The sequence below is a fragment of the Macaca fascicularis genome, chromosome 20 (assembly GCF_037993035.2).
Source record: "Macaca fascicularis isolate 582-1 chromosome 20, T2T-MFA8v1.1".
Classification (NCBI taxonomy): Eukaryota; Metazoa; Chordata; class Mammalia; order Primates; family Cercopithecidae; genus Macaca; species Macaca fascicularis.
In genome coordinates, this window is record NC_088394.1 from 76464934 (window position 1) to 76473089 (window position 8156).

Here is an 8156-nt window from a genome sequence, read left to right on the forward strand (position 1 = left end):
CTGCTGTATCTCCAGGCCACACCCCACCACTCCCACCCTCCCCACTCAACCACACCCCCACCTCTCCCATTCTCTCCACTCAACCACACCCCTACCTCTCCCACCCTCCCTACTCAACCACACTCCCACTTCTCCCACCCTCCCCATTCAACCACACCCCACCACTCCCACCCTCCCCACTCAACCACATCCCCACCTCTCCCACCCTGCCCACTCAACCACACCCCCACCTCTCCCATTCTCTCCACTCAACCACACCCCTACCTCTCCCACCCTCCCTACTCAACCACACCCCCACCTTTCCCACACTCCCCATTCAACCACACCCCCACCTCTCCCACCCTCCCCGTTCAACCACACCCCACCACTCCCACCCTCCCCACTCAACCACATCCCCACCTCTCCCACCCTGCCCACTCAACCACACCCCCACCTCTCCCACACTCCTCACCTCCTCCACGACCAGTTCTTATGGCTCCAGCCACACCACTTCCTTCTGAGAGTCTTGTTCTTGTCTTCTCCATGCTCCTTCCTGCTCCATGTTCATGTCTAGAGGAAGAAAAGGAAAGAGACCAGTGGTTTTCTCTGAGCCAGGCTTTACTTGAGAAGGAAAGCCTATCCAGGAACCTCTGGCTACATTTCACCAGTTAGAACTGGCTCCAAGTGGAGGGAGGCAAGGTAGAAGGGAGTTGATACATATGTGATAAGAAAGGGAGGGTCTTGACGTTCCTTTCAACCTGGCTGGGAATCTATCTGAAATGTAAGCATTGATATCATTGCAAGAGTGACAGTGGCTATGAAGGAGAAAGACAGGTGCTGGCAAATGAGAACACTGAGGCTATGAGAGATGAACTCGCCTTAAATTACACAGCTGGGACTCTAGGGCACTTAGAAGCCCATTGTCTTTATACCTGCTGCTGGGAGGGCAGACAGCAGCAGCCTCTCCTCTCCCGTTCTCCAGGTTCCTTCTAGCGAGGACTGTGTTTGTTCTTTCTCAGAGGCCAGGCCAAGCCAGACCTCATAGGCAAAGCACTTTGGCGGCAAAGTCTTATATCAAACAAATTAAAGGCCTCTCAGGTCTGCAACTTTGCTCCTGCCTCACAGCCAGGGATGGAGGGATGATGCTGGGGCCACAGGGACTCTGAGTCATCGCTGGGAGCGGCAGCTCTGGATAAGGCAGCAGTAGACCTCGGGCAGCCCCGCACTCCTGGGGACCAGGGGCCTGGCCTGGAAAGGACCTGCATTACTGGGGATTCACACCACCTTCCTCTGGCCCTGGACCCTGCCATGGTAGCTCAGGTCACAGATTGGACTGGGCCCCTCTGCCAGCCTTCCCCCGACTTCACAATGCTGTATTATCAGAAACCATGAGGTATACAGCAGAGTCCGGGTTGGAGGCGGGGGTAGTGGTAATGACTCTCTATGACTCATTTTGAAGGGCCCAGAGTCAGCGTGAGAGGGGGTGGAGGGCAAACCCAATAGCAGCTCAGAGGAGCCACAACCAGTCATAAAAATAGGTTTCATATCACAGCCTGGTACATGCATCTGCAGATAAGCATACAGCACAGAAACACATATGCACACAGCAGCCCTTCCCTTCACTCCGTGCAATAAACTGTGATTTTATTCTATTCTATTTTTCTTTCCTTCCTTCCTTCTTTCCTTCCTTCCTTCTTTCCTTCCTTCCTTCCTTCCTTCCTCCCTCCCTCCCTCCCTCCCTCCCTCCCTCCCTTCCTCCCTTCCTCCCTCCCTCCCTTCCTCCCTTCCTCCCTCCCTCCCTTCCTCCCTTCCTCCCTTCCTCCCTTCTTTTCCTTCTCTCTCTCTCCATCTCTCTTTGACAAATGCTGGTTGGTTGAGACCCAAAACAAAAATGTCATGATACCTTGAGGGGAAACCTGTTGTTAAATTATGGTGACTTAGCATATTGGCTTTGCAACACAACTGAACTGGGTTTGAACTTGCTGGTGTGTGAACCAAGCCAAGTAACTTAGCCTCTGTCATCGGACCACTTTTCTAAACCACTAACACCATGATTCCAGTTCCTGAGCTTTCTTCTGGACCACACCATGACCTCCAGCCTGTCCTCTCTAAAATGCACCCTGGACCCGGCGGCTGCACTTTCCCACTGCATGCACTTTCCACCTGCAGCCCGCCAGCCCTTGTCCACGCCCCTCATGCATTCCCTTTGATCTCAATAAAAAGCCAAAGTTCCTACCTTGGCTGGAAAAAACAACAAAGTCTAAGTGGTTTCCCGCTCTCCCCACTCAAGCCCACCCTCACCATTCCACCCTCCCCACTCAACACCACCCCACCACTCCATCCTCCACACTCAACCTCACCCCACCACTCCCACCCTCCACACTCAACCCCACCCCACCATTCCACCCTCCACACTCAACCCCACCCCACCACTCCACGCTCCACATTCAACCCCACCCCACCACTCCCACCCTCCCCACACTCAATCTCACTCCCACCACTCTATCCTCCCCACTCAACCCCACCCCCACCACTCCATCCTCCCCACTCAACCCTACGCCACCATTCCACCCTCCACACTAAACCCCACCCCCACCACCACCCTCCACACTCATCCCCACCCCCACCACTCCACCCTCCCCACTCAACCCCACCCCACCACTCCCACTCTCCACACTCAACCCCACCCCCACCACTCCACCCTCCCCACTCAACCCCACCCTCACCACTTCCACCCTCCACACTCAACACCATCCTCACCACTCCCACTCTCCCCATTCAACCCCACCCCACCTCTCCCTCCACACTCAACCCCACCCCCACCTCTCCCACCCTCCACACTCAACCTAATTCCATCATTCCCACCCTTCCCCCAAAATAGGGAAAGAGGAAGAGAAGAAAGGGGGTCTGAAATGTAATAATGTATGTAAGGAATTTAGCACTATTTTTAGCATAGAGTGAGTACCCACTCATGGTGAGAACCCTCTCTATTCCCAAGTGCTGATGTTGAAACTAATTGCTAAGAGGAGAGAAGTGTCTAGGCCTTGGGTGATGAGGTCAGATCTCTGTTTTAGGAGTAGTGTATGCTTTTGCTGGCTTCTCCTCTTTGGTTCCATCTTTAAAAGTCCATGACCTTCAGCTCTTCCTGACATCATGGATGCTCTCATCCTGTCCTGTGGCTACATCTTACCTCTGGATCTGGAGACCCCCACACTCACATGACTAGCCCAGCTTCTGTCCTTGACTCCAGGCTCATTCATCCAGCTGCCTGCTGGACATGTCCCCTCAACTCTCCAGTGGGCAACTCGAAATAATCATGGCCACAAAACCCCTTGATCGGCCTCTCTTCCCCACTCAAGCCTGCCCTCTCTCCCCATCTCAGTAAAGGGCACCCTCTTGATTCTAGTCTTTCCCTCACAGCCCCACATCCTCCATCAGCAAGTCTTTGTGGTTCTGCCTCAAAATAAATCCCCAATGTACTTACCACTCTCCAGTCCCACTGGCACCATCCAAGCCTCCATCATGGCTCATTTCCCGGGATCAGCAGAATAATAGGCCCCAAAGGTGCCCACTACCCAAATCTCCAAGACCTGTGACTGGGTGACTTCACATGGCAACAGGGGCTTTTGAGATGTGATTAAGCTAAGGACCTTAAGATAGTGAGATTATCCTGGTTGTCTAGATGAGCCCGGTGGTAGTCCATTCGTGCACTGCTATAAAGAAACACCTAAGACTGGGTCATTTATAAGAAAAGAAGTTTAATCGGCTCACAGTTCTGCAGGCCGTACAGGAAGCATGGCAACATCTCTTTCTGGGGAGGCTTCTGGAAGCTTCTCTTCATGGTGGAAGGAAAATCCAGAGCAGGCACCCCACATGGCGAAAGCAGGAGCAAGAGAGCCAGGGGGAGATGCTCCCTATTTTTAAATGACCTGATCTCATAAGAATTCACTCGCTATCGAGAGGACAGTACCAAAGGGGATGGTACTGTCCCCATTCATGAGAAGTCCACCCCTATGATCCAGTCACCTCCCATCAGGCCCCACCTCCAACACTGGGGACTACATTTCAATATGAGATTTGGGTAGGGACACAAATCCAAACTGTATCAAGTCCAATGTAATCAGAGGGGTCCTTAGGAAAGGGAGGCCAGAGGGTCAGAGTTAGTGGAGAGGTGATGCTGTAGGAGAGAGAGAGGGAGACAGGAGGAGGGAGATTTGAAAATGCTATATTTCTGTTTTTCAAGATGGGCGAGAAGCCACAGCCCACATCTGCAGGCAGCTTCTAGAAGCTGGGAAAGGCAAGGAATGGATTCTCCTCTGGAGCTTCCAGAAGGAACACAGCTGTGTCGACACCTTGATTTTAACCCAGTGACACTCATGTCAGATTTCTGACCTACAAAACATTGGGATAATAAATGTGTGTGTTTTTTTAAGCCACATGAGATTTGTGGTAAGCTTGTTACAGCAGCAATGGGAAACTCACCCACCTCCTCACTGCCTCTGTCTCTTAACTGGTCTCCCTAGGGTTCCTCTTGGCCTCTTAGTTACTCCATTCTCTGCACAGTAGACACTGTGGGCTTCATAAAAGCTTCTTTCAGATCACATCGCTTTGGCACAGAAAACCTTCCAATGGCTTCCATTGTCCTTAGAACAAAATTCCAACTCTTCATCATGGCTGAAGAAGTCCAGTTACTGGTCTCTGAGTACACCCTCCCTCCGATGTCCCCCTCTTGCCCCTACTCTAGGCTCTAGACACCCTGGATGCTTTTCTGTTCCTTGAGCAATTCACCCATGTTGCCACCTCCAGGCATTTTTCTGGGCTGCTTCTCTTCCAGGAATTTTCTTGTTATTTGTCCTTAAGAGCTTGGTCTGAGGTCTTCTTTGATGACATTGCATGTTTAAAAAAAAAAAAAAAAAGCCCCTCTTGGCAAATCTCTATCACATTCCCCTGCTTTATTTCATCTCTACCATTTATCAGTAACTGAAATTATCTTATTCATTTATGTATTTCTTTGCTGAATCCTCATAACAGCATCAGGAGGCTCAATTACCACCTTCGTTTCACAGATAATGAATGAAACTGAAATGCAAAGGAGCTTCTAGAAGATGTTAAGCAACTTGTTCAAGATCCCACTGTTAGTCCACACATAGCCAGCCTTCGAAGCTGAATTGTCCCCAAAGCCTGGCTTTTGGCCCCAAGCACGACGAGTGCTCACAGTTATAAAGCCCTTGTGTGGTAGATGGTGGGAGTGGGGCCATTGTTTCTCACTCCCCCAGCACTCGAATGATGGCTGGGCTATGGCAGCACTCAATATTTATCAGTTTGGATGAAGGAATGCATGCATGCATGAATGGATGAAAGGAGGAACGCAGCCCTGTATAGCGGCTGGCACAGTCAGTGTTGAATAAAGATGACTTATTTAATATCCTGATCATGATGATGACCGATGAGAAAGCGGCTTGTTCACCATGAAGTGCTACACACGTGTGGCTTCCTCATTAACTGTATTAGCTGCCCTGCTGGGGGAGAGGCAGCGGGGACTGCCTTGGGTCTCAGCACCCCCAGAATCAAGTTGAAAGACACAGGGGCCTGGCGTGGGGTGCAGGAAGTCTGAGCTGGCACAGACCCAGTCTGGTGGCCAGACAAGAAGAAAGAAACTTCCTTGGAGGAGGCGCTTGTGTTATTACAAGTACAAACTTAGAGAGGCAACAAACGCCCATTTCTCAGTGTGTACAAACACACACACATGCACATGCACACACACACACACACACACCCCCACCTCAGACCCCCCAGGGCCCTGCCAGACAGATCCAGTGGAGGAGAAACCTCTGGGGGATGAATCTGCAGACGCCTCCCCAGGCGCTGTCTGGAGCGACCCTCCCGTCATTAACACTCTGTGCAGCTGAGCACATGCTTTTTATTGGGATGAGTATAAATAAACAACAACAGGAGACTTGAAAAAAAAAATGACCCCCAGAGGAAACCCGATCCTCAGGCAATTAGAGCACTTCTGTTCAGATAATTGCCAGCTGAAATGGTGAGCTGGGTGCCAATCCTCCAAAGGCAACAACACTGGCCACCACAGGCTGATTACAGCCCCCCAAGCCACGAGAGCCTCCCTGCCTTTGTCTGCCGCTCAGTGAAGGGACACCCAGCGTGTGAACAGTGCGTGCACCATGTTCAGTGAATCTGGCAGTGAGTGTGGCCAAGGCAGGGGTTCTCACAGGGGTGGGTGATTTTAGCCCTCAGGGTAAGTTTGGCAATGTCTGGAAACAATTTTGGTTGCTCCAACCGGCATTTAATGGGTGGAGGCCAAAGATGCTGCTAAACACCCTGCAACGCCCAGGATAAGCTCCCACAATAGAGAATTGTACAGCCCAAAGTATCTGCAGTGCTGCAGTTGAGAAGCCCTGGTTTAGAGACAGGAGCTCCCTAAACATCTACAAAGGCAGAAGTTGCTAATGGACTCCGAACACCCACCATGGGCCAAACACTTTGTCAAACATAAGGCTTCATCGCTGAATCCTCACAATAGCATCAGGAGGCTCAATTACCACCTTCGTTTCACAGATAATGAATGAAAATGAAATGCAAAGGAGCTTCTAGAAGATGTTAAGCAACTTGTTCAAGATCCCACTGTTAGTCCACACATAGCCAGCCTTTGAAACCAAATTGACCCCAAGGCCTGGCTTTTGGCCCCAAGCACGACCAGTGCTCACAGTTATAAAGCCCTTACTTTGTGCCTGTCACTCTCACATATACCACCTTATAGAGACTCCATGGGAAATGTGGAATGGTCAGGAAAACACAGCCTTTGGCTTCCTATGGACCTGAATTCTATGACCTGCTGTGCCATTTTTATTTGTCATGACATCTTGGGCACAGTAGTGAAACTCTCTGGTTTCTTTATCTGTGAAATGGGCCCACAATTACATGGTATTGCATGTAAATGCTTTCCAACAGTGCCTAGCACACCGACCTCAGTGAACAGTAGCTATGACTGTGATTGCTACTACTGAGTTTGAAATTCACAGCCACAGAGGTGCCGATTTTTACCAGGGAAATGGGGCCATATAGAGCAAGCAAGGGAGACTGACAGTGGGGGGCAAGAAGGGGAGAGGGACAGGAGGGAGTGGAGGGAGTCCATTCCTATAGCCGCCAGAACTGTTGCACCCAATGTCTCTTTGTCCTCCCTCCTTTGGGGAAAGTGCTGTGTTTGGTTTGCTGGTGAAGGCCTATGATCCTCTGTCTCACAGAAATAACCAAACCTGTAAACATGAAAGAGTAGGCTGCAGGGAGGGCAGGGGGATTCCACTGCAGCTCATAGGGCCACTCTGGCTTTAAGCCTGTTGGAGGTGGGGCAGGGGCTAGGATCACCCCCCACACACAGATTCCCAGGCTTCTTCCCATATGAAGGGAGGAGAATTAACACCTCTTCACCACCTGTTCTGTGAAGTTACTGTTGATACAGCTCATTCAATTTTCCCAGAAATCCCTGCGAAGTCATATTACACCCATCTCACAACTGGGAAAACCGAGGCCCAGGGAGGTTTGTTAATGTGGTCAGAGTTGTACAGCTGGGAAATGGCAGCTCTGAGCCCTGATTCTGTGCTGATGCCTTTAACCACTTCACCTCAGGCCCAGTGTGCCTGTGCAAGATGGTGCTAAGACTGGTGGGCCCACTGGGGGCTTCTCTCTGCCTCCTTTCTCTATCCCACTAGGGACTGTTGGCCACAGTGAGCATATGTCCCAAGCCCCAGACCAGCTTCTTGGTCTGAAAAGATTGAGTGCACTCACCAGGCACAATGGGACTAAAATCAGGACCTCCTAGAACAGCACTGTCCCGTAGAACTTTTGGACAATGCAAATGTTCTATATTCACGCTATCCAATGTAGTGGCCTGCTAGCCACAGGTAGTAAAATTTCAGAAGAGAATGTTCAATTTTATTTAATTTTAATCAGTCTATTAGTTTTAATCAATTGAATTATGTATTTAAAGTCACATGTAACTAGCGGCTTCCACATCGGACAGTGCAGGGAAAACGTAGGACTCAGTCTGTGGGCTTTTTGCTAACCATGTCCTTCGCAATGATTCCTTCAGGTCAACCAGCCTTCCATTTCTCTGGGCTAAGGGGTGAGGAAGCCTTTTGGATGAGCTGAGTTCACAGAGGATC